At 42.7% G+C, this 16,458-nt stretch overlaps 1 long non-coding RNA gene across 1 annotated transcript in view; it reads right to left on the reverse strand.

Annotated features, from left to right (window-relative positions):
* Positions 1-1,137: 1,137 nt before the first annotated feature.
* The window catches only part of LOC310762492, a 29,146-nt gene continuing 13,825 nt past the window's right edge, over positions 1,138-16,458 (reverse strand). Inside the window, exons 3-4 of the long non-coding RNA XR_014548023.1 lie at positions 13,781-13,867; positions 1,138-1,381 (exon numbers count right to left, since the gene is read on the reverse strand). This is a non-coding gene — a long non-coding RNA (uncharacterized lncRNA). The remainder of the gene's footprint in view (positions 1,382-13,780; positions 13,868-16,458) is intronic.

Raw genomic sequence — 16,458 nt, forward strand, 5'->3', positions numbered from 1 at the left:
CCCTTTGCCTCCAGTGCATGCATGGCACATCCTTCATGTTTGTATGCTCTCTGCAAGACACTAGAAGCAATTGTATGTTGACCATTGACATTACTGAAAGTCTATGCAAATTGAAGACTTCAGCAGCATTTTCCAGCCATTTGCATCTTAAAAAGCAGAGACATCACCTTGCCAACAAAGGTCTGTATAGTAAAAGCTATGGTTTTCCCAGTAGTGATGTATGGAAGTGAGAGCTGGACCATAAAGAAGGCTGATCACCGAAGAATTGATGCTTTTGAATTATGGTGCTGGAGGAGACTCTTGAGAGTCCCATGGACTGCAAGAAGATCAAACCTATCCATTCTGAAGGAAATCAGCCCTGAGTGCTCACTGGAAGGACAGATCCTGAAGCTGAGGCTCCAATACTTCGGCCACCTCATGAGAAGAGAAGACTCCCTGGAAAAGACCCTGATGTTGGGAAAGATGGAGGGCACAAGGAGAAGGGGATGACAGAGGACGAGATGGGTGGATAGTGTTCTTGAAGCTACCAGCATGAGTTTGACCAAGCTGTGGGAGGCAATGGAAGACAGGAGTGCCTGGCGTGCTCTGGTCCATGGGGTCACGAAGAGTCGGACACGACTAAACGACTAAACAACAACAACCAACCAACCAAAGGTTGCACATTACATGTCATGAACACTGTTTCCTCCATATGCAGTTCCAATAATTTACAGTCAGTGCAAGTACCACAGTGGAACTGATAATGGGCTCTCATTCTATTATAACGCTTTTAAGCTGGCCATTCAGGACAGAGGAGGTTTTGTTCAGTATGGATCCTAATGACCATATTATGTGATAAAGCCACCATTGGCATCTGGTGGTTTCTAGCATGGTGGCTAAGAGTATAAATGTGCCAAAGCAGCTGAGACACCTCACAATTTTACAGCAAACCTCTCCCTGCATTGGCCCCGTTTTTGCCAATTTTCCAGGAGTTGGCTTCCTGTGGTCTTATTGTATCTGATCATTCCAGCACTTACCCATTATTCTGGCTCCCTAATGGGGAATGCATATGTGGGAAACAGCTTTAGAAAAGTCAATGAGGCAACATGGAAGAAGACACTGAGATGGCAGTGGAAGAAGGAAGCCAAGAGATGCAAGCCAATGAGCTTAAAAGTTCCGCCATTTTTTTAAAAAAAAATTAAGGCCCATAAACACTGCTGGTACCATCATACTCACAAATGTTATTAATTCAATTGGTAGGGGGAATGTACTTTCACACACATCCACGGGGACACGAAAGCCAGTTCCTTGCGTTGTGACCCCATGTGTGAAGGAGCTAGTTGTGAATGGAGCAACTGTCTGGCGAGACAGATCACTTCCTGCAGCCTGATATTACTTTATTCTGTAATGCAAAGGACAGAAATACAAGCTGGTTGACTAGTTTGACTTGTGCAGGTGGGCAGTTTGGAGCAGTGAGTTTTAAAAATGCCAAGCAATTCACTTATTCCCGTTTTAATCATGGTTCCTATACCTGACTAAGATACCGTTTATCATTCCCACCACCACCGTTTGCACACACTAGAACAGACATCTTTTCACCTTTCAGGACTATAAACACCAGAGCTGTTCCAAAAGTGAGAGTATCATAGCCTTAGAGGGAGCCAGCAGCAGCTTTTACTGCTCTAGACTGTCCCCTGAGATCCTCTACATTGTCAATTGAGCTCCCTGGCTACAATAAAGTCCCTTTGTGAAACTCGGAGTAGGGCTCCATTTCTTCCTGATGTAAATCCCCAGCACATATTGTAGATTACACAACAAAGGCGAACTCAGCCCAGAATTTTTTATCGTGCATTGCTGTGCTGGCTACCTTATCCCTTCTTATGCAAGGTGATTTAGACTCAACTTCCTCTTCTGCTGATAACAGCCCATGTTTCTGGATCCAACATCTTTCCTTAATACAGCTCTCTTGACTGTGGAATGTGTTTCAGTAACAGATCAGTCGAGGATGTTTTTCGCATTGCCCGGCAGGAGACAAAAGATGCGTTCTTCACTTTTCTCTTAGATATTTGCTTAGAAAATGAAGACAGTGTAGTGGGGGACTGGTGGCTAATCCTTTCGTATGTTTGGGGTCATTGTTCATGATGAATAACAAGTTTGGCACCCACCCATTAAAAGCTTGGGATTTATCTAGCTGGAATTTTAGCCTTTCCTACATCAGGAGGCTCAGGGCCAGTAGTGTTTACACCCAATGAAGTTGTAATGTTTTAAATCATGTTTAGAAGATTAGAGATACAATGTGTGTTCCTCCTGTTGCTGCTCCTCTCTCACAAAGGCATCCCCTTCCTTCCCTTTTCAGAGCTAATGACTGTGGAGCTTTAAGTCTGCACCAACCCTGGTTAGCTTTAACCAGACTTTGCAAACCTGCTTCAGACTCTAATTGCAAAGATTTACATGGTTAGGAAATCAGGAATGTTATATACACTGGACCTGTGAAACATTTTAACCAATGCAGTCATTTGGATGGGTTCTTTTTAAAAAAAAAAAAACAGTAATTAAAAGAATAAAACATAAAATGCATGGTTTGAATCAAAAGATCTTATATTAGTTTATTCACACAACTCCCTTTCCTGCAGCAAAATAATAATAATAATAATAATAATAATAATAATAATAATAATAATAATAATAATATATTATTTATACCCCGCCCATCTGGCTGGGTCCCCCCAGCCACTCTGGGTGGCTTCTAACAAAACACTAAAATACAATAGCCTATTAAATATTAAAAGCTTCCCTAAACAGGGCTGCCTTTAGATGTCTTCTAAAAGTTTGGTAATTATTTTTCTCTTTGACATCTGGTGGGAGGGCATTCCACAGGGTGGGTGCCACTACCGGGAAGGCCCTCTGCCTGGTTCCCTGTAACTTGGCTTCTCGCAGCGAGGGAACTGCCAGAAGGCCCTCGGCGCTGGACCTCAGTGTCCGGGCAGAACGATGGGGGTGGAGACGCTCCTTCAGGTATACTGGACCGATGCTGTTTAGGGCTTTAAAGGTCAGCACCAACACTTTGAATTGTGTTCGGAAACGTACTGGGAGCCAGTGTATGTCTTTCAAGACCGGTGTTACATGGTCTCGGCGGCCGCTCCCAGTCACCAGTCTAGCTGCCACATTCTGCATGATAGTGGGCTTGCAGTTTGTCCAGAATAATATGGGAGTTGTACACACAGGTGCTGCTGCCACCTGAGAAAATGTAGATGCTTGGAAAAGACCAGGAGAATTTCACTTTTTGTCCAGGTCTGATTGGAAAAAGCATTTCTCTGCTTCAGTCCCACACATGTTGTTTCCTTCTTGCTGAACACACCCTGGTTATTGCCTCAAATGCCTTGCCTTGCTTTCTACAGGTTCTATAATCCTCCTAGCTCCTTCTCTGAATCTTTCTTTCTGTCAGTGGCTGCACGCGAGGTGAAAATGATCCGGCTTCCACACAGTGTGATGAAGTCTTCAGGCTATAATATTGTTGCAAGGTAGGGTCTTTTGTTGGTGGGGAGCAGTTAATTCCTGGATCCAGCAAGAATTCAATTGTTGGACAAGGCAGACCAATTTCTAAGTTAATGGCCCCCTAAGTATGGGTCATTAAGGTAACAAAGGAAGCGGCTCTGTGCCAGAGAACAAAAGCCCTTTCCCTCACCTGGCTGGTAGTTAAAAGGACAAAAGCCAGAGTAGAGCTGTGGGGGGGAACTAAGAAGCTAGAAAGAGGCAGCAGGCTGAAACCAGTGAGGGAGAGATGTGCTTGATTTCTGCTGGCATGCTAGGCTGCGGCTATGGGAGAAGAAAGACCTTCTGGGAGTGTTAATGCTGCAAGGTTGTAAATAAATATGTATCCTAAAGTCACCACAGACCCTCATTCTAAGGAAACCGAATAAGGTAAGGGTTTGGAACCTCACCTTGCTCAGAGATTGGGGTGGCATGCAACAATACGATAACTGCCACCAGCGCATGAATTAATCATAGGATCAGCCCCAAGACATGATCCATTCTTTGGCCTCCCAAGCAACAATGATGAATCTTCCTACTGTAATTTGTTCTATAGGGACTCTGGATGCCTTTGGGCAATATTGGCTCTTTATAAGAGCATCCCCAGGCTGACTTCCAATTTGATTTTAGGATTTCCCAGTCTGCAACTCTCCTTCAGTGCTGTAGCAACTCTGTTTCCCCTCCCCAGGCAATTGTGCGGCACACGGATGTCATGTCCCGAAGCAGTTTGTCTGGTCTGTCAGCTGCAGCCATCCAGAATGTCTTAAAAAATCATTTACACTCTCAGTGTACGCTTGCCAAGCGGACTGTACACTTTGGGCTCCAGTGCTCGTCGTCAGCCCTGGAAGCAGCTCTTATTAATTCAGATCCATGGATCTACTTCGCATGAAGTGTGTAGCTTTATCAGCAGGGGAGGGTGAAGGAATACTAGAGCATCTTCTCCTCATTCTCCCAAGCTAATCCAGAATGGACTCTAACCCCTGGACTCTTAGCCAGCACAGAAAAACCATAGGTGAATTTGTCAATTTAAGATCTCTCGATTTCTTGCTTTTTCCAGTCTTTAAGTTCAGCTCTCCACACCAGTTTGCAATTGTAAACAAAAGTCCTCATAAAAGTTCATCAATATTTTCATGCAAATTTCTCCTAATACACACATGTTAGCATGCATTTCCCCCCAACATTTTAATTTATTTATTGACTACCCTTCACCCTCCGGACCCAAGGTGGGTTAATGCATTAAAACGCCATATTTTAAAAAGTGTAAAACAACTTCCAATCATAAACATAAAAATAATGCATTTCTGTGTTTTACTTTCACTAGTACAGGCTTATATGTGCACATTTCATTCCAGCAGGTGCCCATTGATGTACATTTCTTGGCCAGAGAAATGCACTGTGAAATTCAGAAAGGTGTGACTTTTAAAAGGCACCTGTGTTTCGGTTTTGTGTCGTTTCAAAAAAATGCAAAATGAATCAAAATTCTCCCCCATTCCTAGGGGCAAGAGACCGACAGGGTGCTTGTTGAGACTTTGGCACACAGTTTTGTTTCCCAGCCTTTAATTCCTAGCCCTACTCAGACATTCTGCTATGGAGGTGTTGCAGGGTCACATGCTGCTGCCGCCTCCACTGGCCTTCTCACGTTGAACAGGAAAGTTTGAAGCGGGGTCGTAGGTGTGTAAAGCTAAATGTTAATACATCCCTCCTTCCCTTGCACAGGGTTCTCAGCCACAGGGAAAACTGTAAGCCAAATGCAATTACAAGCTCCCTTCAAACCTTCCCAATCAACACATCGTTCTCCATGGATACAATTTCAGAATGCCTGAATTCAGTTGTTCTGACCTTTCACAACTCAATGCCTTTCAGGTGTTATTGCACTCTACCTTCCATCAGTCCCAGAAGGTATGGCCCAAGGTAGTCCCAAACATCTAAATGTCCCCTGCTTTGCAAAAAACGCAGGGCTGGAGGAATGACAGACAGACAACCACCATTCATAGCCTCTCCTGAGAAGACCGTCCAAGTCAGGCCAACTAAAAGATTTTATTATGGTTGTGTGGGGAATCATAGTTGTTCTTTCCATGCTGAAGAAAGCAAGGCTTCTAACAGTGCAATCTTATACTTGTCTTCCCAGAAGGAAATCCCATTGAGTTCAGTGGGGCCTTACTCCCAGCTAATTGGGTAAAGGAAGGCCATCTAAGGCAACAAAACACAGGAGACTGCATCCCCTAACAGTCTGTTGTGCACAGTGGTGGCAACTTGAGAGTGATGGGGGGGGGGGACAACAACATCACACACGTGATGTCAGGACATCAGGAAGAGCTGGGGGTGGAGCTGAATGTGGTGGCCGTGCGACTTCGATGGCTGGCGCCTCTGCCTCCACCTCTTCCTGGTGCCGCCACTGGCGGGAGGTTGCTTCAACCCTCCATCCCCTCCATGGCAGGAAGAGAAGAAAAAGGACCAGGCCACTAGAGCCATGCTAAGCTCGGCACCATGCTTTGCTTCCATGCTTTTTGGTCATTGGGGGGCTAGCCCCCACCCCCAAAATGTTCAGGGGAGCAAAAGCACTCAACCCCCAGAATTTTGCACCCCTTGTTGTGTAGTATTGCATACTTCATAATTCTTACACTAATATTTATAGAGGTGCAAGTTGCCGTGCTCCAGGAAGTGATGTGTGTGGTAGCCAGTTGTACAGCTGGCAGACAGAGCTACTGAAGCTTTCAAAATGCACATGTTTCCTTAAGAATGTAGTGTGTGCTTCAGTTCAAACAATGCCTCACCAAAGACAGGCAAAGCACAAAGCAGGTGTGCATGTATTTGAAGAGGGAAGAGTCTCCTTTCTGCACAACTGGATGCCCGCGGCACCTCAGTCATAACACAGCCAGCTATACAGCGGCTGTTGCAAAAATGACACGGTTAGATCTAGATGAGTTTCTTATTTATCTTTTCTTCCCTCCAACAGCAGTGGTGGCAATGGCAGCTTCGAAGCAGGATCCAAGGGTTTAAAGGGCCTTTTGGCAGGTCAGCCAATTTGAAATCAGATCCGAGATTAGGAAAGCACAATCCTCAAAGGCACGCTTTTCACCTGGAGATGCACAAATGCACCTTGTCTTCGCTGGCTCTCATTAGAAGGGGGTCTCACTTTGACTTCTAGCATGCTTGTGTGTTCACAGAGCAACTTCAAATAAAGGTGTGGAAGGAAAGGACAAAGTCAAGCCATTGCATGCTGTGGAATAAAGGCAGACTTGCTGACCTCTTCCCCCTTAACTCCTCTTAGGTCACAGAGAAATTTGGGTGAATGTTAATGTATCATCCAGCTTTTGCTAGGCCTTTTCCACCTAAGGAAAATCTACAATCTACGGAGCTAAACAGTATAAACTGAGAGCATTTGCAGATGACTTGGTTTTAACTTTACAAGAGCCAGACACTAGTACGAAAAGAGTGTTAGAACTAATACAAGTATTTGGTCAAGTAGCAGGTTTTAAATTGAACAAACAGAAAACGAAAGTATTGGATAAAAACCTAACAGCTGCTGAAAGGGAGAAGTTTCAGAGTGAAACTGGTTTGACGGTAGCAAAGAAGGTGAAATACCTAGGGATTAATTTGACATCTAAGAACGTGAACCTATTTAAAGATAATTATGAGAAATGCTGGTCAGAAATTAAGAAAGATCTAGAAGTATGGTCAAATTTGAGACTTTCCTTGTTAGGCCGAATTGCTGTTATTAAGATGAATGTCCTGCCTAGAATGTTGTTTTTGTTTCAAACATTGCAGATTTTAGACAAAATGGATTGTTTCAAGAGGTGGCAAAAAGATATATCTAGATTTGTCTGGCAGGGCAAAAAGCCCAGAATAAAATTTAAGATATTAACTGATGCAAAAGAAAGAGGGGGGTTTGCCCTGCCGGACTTAAAGCTGTATTATGAATCAGCGGCGTTTTGCTGGCTGAAAAGTTGGCTGCTTCTTGAAAACACAGACATTTTGGACTTGGAAGGGTTTAACAACAGATTCGGCTGGCATGCATATATATGGTATGACAAGGTAAAAATTCATCAAGGCTTTAAGAATCACATGGTTAGGAAAGCATTGTACAATGTTTGGATTCGATATAAAGATTTGTTGGAAAACAAAACCCCTAGGTGGCTGTCACCAATGGAAGCTAAGGAAGTGAAAAAACTTAATATGGAATCCAAATGGCCAAAGTACTGGGAAATTGTAGAACAGGAGGAGGGAAAAGTAAAACTGCAGAGCTATGAGAAATTGAAGTCAAAGGTAAGAGATTGGCTTCATTATTATCAGATAAATGAAGTTTTCAAACAGGACAGGAAAATTGGCTTCCAGGTGGAGAAGTCAAAACTAGAAACAGAGCTATTGGAACCCAATACTAAGAATTTGTCAAGAATGTATAGCTTGCTGTTGAAATGGAATACACAAGACGAGACGGTTAAATCAGCTATGATTAAATGGGCACAAGACATTGGTCACAACATTATGTTTGCTGACTGGGAACAGTTATGGACCACCGGCATAAAGTTCACGGCATGTAATGCCTTGAGAGAGAACATCATGAAAATGATTTATAGGTGGTACATGACCCCAGTCAAGCTTGCAAAAATTTATCATATGCCCAGTAATAAATGCTGGAAATGTAAGGAAACTGAAGGTACTTTCTACCACCTTTGGTGGACGTGCCCAAGGATTAAGGTATTCTGGGAAATGATTTATAATGAAATGAAAAAGGTGCTTAAATGCACGTTCGTGAAGAAACCAGAAGCCTTTCTCCTGGGCATAGTAGGCCAATTGGTGTCAAGGAAAGATAGGACGTTTTTTATGTACGCTACAACAGCAGCAAGAGTACTGTTAGCAAAGTATTGGAAGACACAAGAACTACCCACACTGGAAGAATGGCAGACCAAGGTAATAGACTACATGGGACTGGCGGAGATGACCGGCAGAATCCGAGACCAAGGGAAAGAGACGGTGGAAGAAGATTGGAAGAAATTTAAAATCTATCTTAAGAACTGTTGTAAAATTAATGAATGCTAAAATGTTTTGGGTAATGTAAAATAGAATTGCAGCGATTAACAATTGGATATGAGAAATAAGATCTAAAGAAAGTGTTATATTGAAATTAGGGGATGCTGAAAAGATTGATAACAGGGATGCAGAAAGGGGAGGTATGGGGAAGTCGCTGAAAGAAGGTTCAAGAAAAGAAAGGTTAAGAAAGTATACGTGTTTATATGTTTGTATGTCTATGCATTGTGTTGTATTGTTTTGTATTATGTGTGGAAAAACCAATAAAAAATTTATTAAAAAAAAAAAAGAAAATCTACAATCTACAGCAGTCTTGATGAAGTTTATTTTATAAAATCACAAGGCTGATACCTATGGTGGCCAGAAGCAAAAAAGGATTGGGCTCATATACCTCTAATAGCTTATCATGCAAACTATACCTGCTGAAATCTCTTCCAAACAAAGGTGCAGAGTCCTGTCCTACTTTTGCATCTGGACGCTCTACTGGCAACTATTTAAATAAATATTTACAGTGGTAAGAAGACAAAAAAAACACACACAAAAAGACAGCTACACCGATTGGTATTTCCCAATGTAGAATTACCAACACAGGCACCATACAGCTTGCTTAGGCTGAAGAAGTCAAGATGCAGGAAATATGCAAGTTGCCATTCCATTATAGTCAATGATACAGATTCACAAGCAATAAAGATTTTGCATCTGTATCCATGAAAAACTAGCAATCAAAACCTGCCCCTCATATTTCACATGAGCCCTTTTTTCATAGGCTCGTTCCAGCTTTGTACCAAAGGAACCCCTAATTCTGCAACAATGAAAGTTCAATTGAAGGTTGAGTCAATTTTAAAATTACAAACAATAGTGCTTTGCAAAGCAAATTATTACATATTCCAAACAGGAGGGGGCCTTGGAAATGTGCTGCTTGTGTGTAGGTTTGACCTGTTTGTGTGCTCTGGTTTGGACCTGAATTTGTGTTTCAGAAGAATTTGATAATGCATGGGTAGGCAAATGGTAATAAGAGGTTACAACGCTGAAACTGGGATTCTTTAATATACACCTGCAGATGAGAGTCTCTTTGCTAAGTCCTCAACATGTAACATCACATAAGACAAACAGTTCTGCCTGGGCAGCAAATGCTTGTCAGAATGAAATTAATTTCACTTGCAAGTGGAATGACTAGGTGCCCTACATGGCAAAACATGTTAGATGACAAAAAAGAATTGCTCCAGAAGAAGAAGAAAAACTGAAATATTTTACTGATTTTGCAGAAAATGTCACAGAGCAGAATACAGGAATTTGCTTGCATTACTACCAATGCACAGTCTACAAGGGGTGGAATTCAACATCACCCTGTTACAAATGTTCCATCTGCTCAACAATATCAACTTGCCAGATGCAACAGTCTCACCTTTGGTCCCCCCATGTACTGTTCTGGGGTTTCTTCTACTACCACCCTGAGCCAATTTTGAAAGGGCTCCATGCTTTGTCTCCATGCATGGAGAGTGGGGAAAGCCCCATTGCTCAGAAGTCTTTGCACGTGCTTCCGATAACAGGCTTTGTTAGCTGACTCTAGGGAATCTACAATAGGGTGTGCATGATCCAAGCAAAGCTAAGCACATGTCAGTCACCTTCCACCTACCTTCCTCCATCAATGAGAACTTGTCCTAAAATATATGTCCCGTGTGTAAGATTCCTAGAGGCATTTACCCAGACGCTCTAAGATATGGTTACCAGACATCCCTGTTTCCCAGGGACAGTCCCCAGATTTACAAATCTGTCACCGGACAAAATCCATCCCCGGAATGTCCCCAGATTTCGTTTAATGTCCCCGGATTTATATTTTAAGTGTTGTAGATTTATTAGTAGGGAATGGATGTTGCGTGATTGGTTCAATGGCACAAGACACATCATATGGGGACTTCTGGCGAGGCAAAATGGTGGGTGCCACAGTGGAGGCAGCTCCTGAAGCCAGCCAGAGCCAACTGCGCTACCAGGCTGGCTCTGGGCTGCTGAGACTGCTGCTGCCACTGCCACTGCCGAGGGGGAACTGGGGATGCCAGGCACATCAACTGGGGGAACTACTGACACACACACCGCAACCCAAATTGAGCCGGGAGCGAGAGCGCCCAGCCACCCAGCTGACTGCCCAGTGGCACTCCAGGGCCAGGAAAACCTCGGAGTTGATGCAGGGAGAAGGAGGAGAGGAGAAGGAGAAGGAAGAGAAAGAAAAAGGAAGGAGAAAAAAGAGGAGAGCCCTGACCTTGCCGCGCCGCTGCCGCTGCTAAGGATGAGAGATAGGAGAGCACCGGAAGGGCAAGGACACATGGCTGAGCCCAGACCCTACCCGACCCTACTCCACTGTGGCTAGCGCTCCAAGAGAGCAGGCCAGGGCCCAGAGGAAGGCTGCGTGACAGAGGAGACCACAGAAAAGAAGATATTACTTCTTAATTTTTTTAAAAAAATAACTTCTTAAAAATAACTTTTTTCTCTCTTTTTTTAAAAAAAAACTTTCCCCGGATTCTTTGAAAAAAATCTGGTAACCTTACTTTAAGACACAATCAGAGCAACTAGGTAGGTTCATGATCGAGCAGGAATATGAATCTCTTCTCTAAAATTGATGCCAACAGCTTGGTTCAGAATAAATGGAGGAATCTAGGAATGAGGCAACATTTGCTCCTGCACCACAAAAGTAAAGGCATCATTCCAAACAAGTTTTTTGCATAAGTCCCATCCAAAAAATATGGAAGGCATAGCCTTAGTTCTAAGAGCCTCGGTATTCAATTAGTCAACTTGCTAAGGGGCCAGTTTTATATTCAACAGAATCAAATGATAAAGCTTTTCTTGGACTGTACAGGCTTCAAATTGGATGTCATATATTGGAATGTTAAACCCCCTGTATATACAGAACTGTTTGTTGTATATACAGAACTGTTTGTTGGTCATAGAGGAAAGTGCAGTCTAAAATTTGCCTTGACAGGCTGGTTTTCTACATGCAGGGAAGTGGGGGAGTGCTTTGTATTCTGGGAGATCAAACATGGAACCCCTGCTGCCCCTTTCCACCATTGCCAGCAGCCTAAAGAGATGGCGCTGAGAAAAAGCGTTACCATTTCATCCGAGCCTGACACTTAGTATTATTAATATTGGTTACTGCGATTTTATTAATGCCTATTTTTGTGGGACCAGGTAGAAAACTAATTAAAAGCTGCTAACAGTCACATCCTCTTTGAAATGTCTACCAAGCTTAACTTAAAGGTTTCTCCCCCCAAAGTGTCTTCTTTTTTCTTTTCGTTTTTAGCAACTTGCCCCGAGAGAGGGCACAGGTTATACTTAGAAGACTAGTCCATAACACCCAGGAGCTCTTAAGAAAATTGTGCTTTCCTTGTTGCTCCTGCAAATAGAGGCACAGCAGTCTACCAGCATTTTTAAAAATGGGCTTTATGCCAGGAAAAAGTGACCTATTTGTGTGCCGCTCCCCCTACTAAAAGAGCTATTGTGTCCTGGGGGGGTTAGCCATAGGGGATCCCAGAATGATTCATTTGAAATAATTTTGAGTCCATATGGGACCTTACCACCTCACAATTCACCTCCAACATTTGGGCAAAATAATAGTAAGAATGGGGCCCTGTAAACTTGCAAGGAAGCAATCAGCATATATCTTCCTCCTCATCTAGTGACATTCAGGATTGCTTACAAGACTCACTTAGCTTTCCATTTAACCCCCTGGAAATCCCATACCCAGGAATAGGTAGAATGTCACCTGCTGCCCATCTAGATCCCATTACTAGGTAGGTGGTCTGTCAAAGCTCAGCAGTCTCTGGGGTCCTAACAACGTTACAATACTTTCTCTGGTAATCTATCTTTCAATGTGTCCTTTGTCATGCTATGTCTGTGAAATTGGCAGGAGAACCACAGTTCAAATCAGTACTTCTATCCAGTTTATATGTTGATGTGCAAATGCTGGTAACGGCAGTCTTGCTTTGCTTCTGTAGGATGATGGATATGTATTAATATCCCCAACTGTCAACAGAATTCCAACAACCCTTGGCTGAATCAGTCAGCCAGTGTAATATCTCGCATTCCTCTTATCACTGCTTTTCTGATGCACATGCCTGAATGATAAGTTACATCCAGATAAGACTAAATTGTCAGCTCTGACCCTGAAGAGTTCTCTTTTTTTCCAGTGCTCGTCATCATCTTAGACTTCAGATTACACCCTGAAGGCCTGCAATTTATTTTTGTGAAACCTATTAACCCAAATAACAGCTACTTGTCCTGTGTTCTAGTTACCTTGGCAAGAAGAAGGCTGAGCCATCTCTGTGTTATTCAATATTGCAAAACAATATTAATCTAGGTTACCAGCTGCCACTCTTGGAAGTCCGAGTCCTTAGATTTTTATTAATTGGCTTTATTAATCTCTCACCACCATCCCATGCTACTCTTCGTTGATTTCATTAGGCTGGCCAGTTGTAAAAGACTTTCCTCTTCTGCACAACTCTTAAAGGTGCAGGAGCCCTGACTTGCTTTGCATCTTCCCATTTTGTCCTCACAACAACCCCGTGAAGTAGGTTAGGCTGAGAGACAGCTACTGGCCCAAGGTCACCCAGTGAGCTTTATGGCTGAGTGGAAATTTGAGCCCACATCTCCCAGATCATAGTCCAACATTCTAACCACTACACCACATTGGCTTCTCTTAGCTTAGACAGTTAGCTCCATTCCTCCGCCCTTAAAGCACCTTTGACTTTCAGCTTGGAGTCTGAGAATGGAAGTGCGACATTTTCAGGGGACTGATGTCATTGCCTTTTCTGATGGGAGGATAGTTTTCTGAGAGGTTAAGGACCATCAAGAATAGTTTCCAAAGACAAACCATCTTTCCATTCTGAGAGATTGTCTATATCCGAAAACCTTTGGGCTCCTAGAATTAGTTTAATCGTCTTGGGATCCTGGCAACAGCATTAAAAGCAAGCACATGCACAATGGAGTAATCCATTCTAAGACTGCCATTATTTCATTATGCATGTGTAATATAGCTTACAGATCTCTAATCAATATTAAATCACTGTCAATTAAATTGCAAAACTGACATTTTTTAAAATAATAATAATAATTAATGTTTGGATTTTTAAAAAAATCCTGCCATGCACTTTGTACTGTAAAAGAGAGCTTTGAGGACTGCAGAATGGAGATTTTTATGTCATATTCATAGGGTATGTATGCTTTACAGCATTTTTGTAATATCACAACAAACCTGTTAATGCTTGTATCTGCTCAAAAAGACTGACAGGCACATGGATACATCTGGAGGACAGGCTTTAGCACTGGATACAGCAGGAACCTGCAAGCAATGCCAAAAACAGGTCGGTATGTTGCAAATAGAGCAGGCACAACTGGTAGGTGCAAGAAGTTTGGAGTGGAAGCCCCACTCAAGTTGGTAGCACCTATCCACAAGTGAAGAATCTTGGAAGTACCAATAAAGTGTTCTTGGACTAAACAACGAATGGTTAACTCGCTCACTCAGCAAGCTAATAAGAAGGATCTTGTCGCTTATTTCTTCTGTGTGAGTGTTCTGCACTCCTCAGCTCCTAGCAACAGCCTCTTCCACAAGTCTGGACAACACCCATTAGGAACAGATCTTTCATTTTCATTTGTTTCACATTATTAGAGAACAGCCTTCCCTTTCTTATTCTTTTCTGTAAACCGCCCTGATCTTTTCTGTGAACAGCCCTGAGACCTCCAGGTATAGGATGGTATATAAATTTGAAGAAGAAGAAGAAGAAGAAGAAGAAGAAGAAGAAGAAGAAGAAGAAGAAGAAGAAGAAGAAGAAGAAGAAGAAGACACTCACTGTCCGATTCAGATATAAGCCTTGATAACATTTTGTTTCCTTTGTTCTCGTTGCATCATTTGTTTCGCTGTCATTTGGCTTCTTGTGGAGTCTCCCTGCGATTCTCTTGAAGACAGTCGTATGAAAGTGGAAGAAAATGGAGAGATGAAAAGCCAGTCTAGTATGTGTGATTGTGGGGACTAATAAATATAATGTACGTTGCTTACTGAGCAATCCTAACTGTAGAAAGTTGGCTTAAATTATTGAAGTTACTTCTGTTCCAAACTCTGTTCAGGAGTGCAGCTATTGCCAGCTGAGCTGGCCCAAGCCTGACAGAGGGGGAACAAGCCTTTTAAACAGTGGTTGATTACACCACTCTTTTTGCCAGTGTGATTTCTCCCACTGTACCATGTAACGCAGGTGTGGGGAACCCTTTTCCGCCAAACGGCTGCAGTTTCTCAGCTAGCCTTCAGGGGGCTGTGTGTCTGGGGTAGTTGGGGCCTGGGGTAAAAGTAAGAAGATCAATGTGGCTCTTACTATGGTACAGTGAGCTACCTCCCAATAATGCAAATGTCCACAAACGCAATATACCCTTCTCGCCATCCCCTATACAGACAAACAAGAGGCATTATCATGAATCAAGAACTCATTTCATCCAGCATTCTAGGAGAGCATGGAGCAGGCCCACTGAGGTGGGCTATGGAGGGTTCTGAGGGCCAGACAGAGAGATCTGGAGGGCCACTTTCAATTCTCAGGCCTCAAGTTCCCTACCCATGACGTTATCTTGTGTACTGCAAGGGGTCAGAGTAGAAGACCCTTTGGTTCCCTTCCAGCTCTACAATTCTGTGATTTTATTATACTTGTCAGAAACCACAAGGAAGATGAAAATATCTGTGCTGCCCATCTTCCAATGCCAGTAAGGAAACACCGAGGGTTATGAGCGGCCTTATTTACAACTTTAGAAAACTTCAGCGAGATGGAAAGTCAAAGAACTGCGGGAGTTTTTTATTTCTTGAAAAAAGTTTTTAACAAGACAGCTTGTAAACAGCCTTGCCCAGAACAAGCTATGAGAATTAATATTTTTACACGCCTGTCGCTGTTTATAAAATAGAGTCAGCCAATTACATTGGTGCCAAGGGTGTGTGTGTTCTAGCGCATAATGAATCAGACCTTTAAAGACGTCGCTCGCTGTGTACAGGTTAAATAGCCAAGAATCTAATTCATTTTGACAAACAGGGAGATGGCAGAATGTGGATGTGTTTAATTTGAACCTAATCAGGGTCGTTTTTTCCCCCTGCCTTTTCTTTTTCTCCTTTTGGTGTTGCTGTTAAGCTCACTTCCAAAGTGTGTCATAACCCATCTGCCCCAGGCATTCTTCACAGTATAGCTTTCTTCTGACAGCTTCAGAAGAACTACATTAACTGCAGCACACATCATTATCATTTCTGCTGTAAAAGCATGAAAGAGTTTGAAAGCAAAATAAGAAGCTATTTGGTAAAGGAGCGGGAGGGGGGGAGAACACAAAATGCCTTAGATACCGTCTTACACCCAAAGGTCTTTTATTTTGAACTGATTAAATTAAAAATCAAAAACTTAATAGTATGATCTTACTGAATGATCATGTCTGAATGGTTTTTTCCCCCATCTTAGATCATAGACTTATTTCAAGACGTTTTTGAATTTAACTTTTGAAATCCGAATCAGTACACAATCCAACATATTGGCGGGTACTTCTGAAATCAGCAGGACTTGGCATGTGTTTAACTGGGCTCTGGATTGTACCCAGTATTCTCAAACACTGCCCTTACTTGCAGTGCTATACTGAGTCACTGGAATCCCTGGCTATCATTCGGAACATTATAGGAAACTGTTGCTCAGTTTTGTTTTTGATCATTTAGGTACCCAATGTAAACCTTATGCTATGACTCTTTCCCATTTTCTCTTCTTTTCTGCCTGTTTACCTCTTTAGTTTCCTCCTGTCTCTCATATCTGTCTTTCCCCCCACTCCTCCATTATTTCTTCATTTTGCTTTCTCCCTTCTTTTCTTCTCCTTCTTGTCTCTTCCCACTCACCCAAAAGCTTCTGGTATTTCTCCACTTTTCCT

This window comes from Podarcis filfolensis, assembly GCF_964270895.1.
Source record: "Podarcis filfolensis genome assembly, chromosome: 5".
Lineage (NCBI taxonomy): Eukaryota > Metazoa > Chordata > Lepidosauria > Squamata > Lacertidae > Podarcis > Podarcis filfolensis.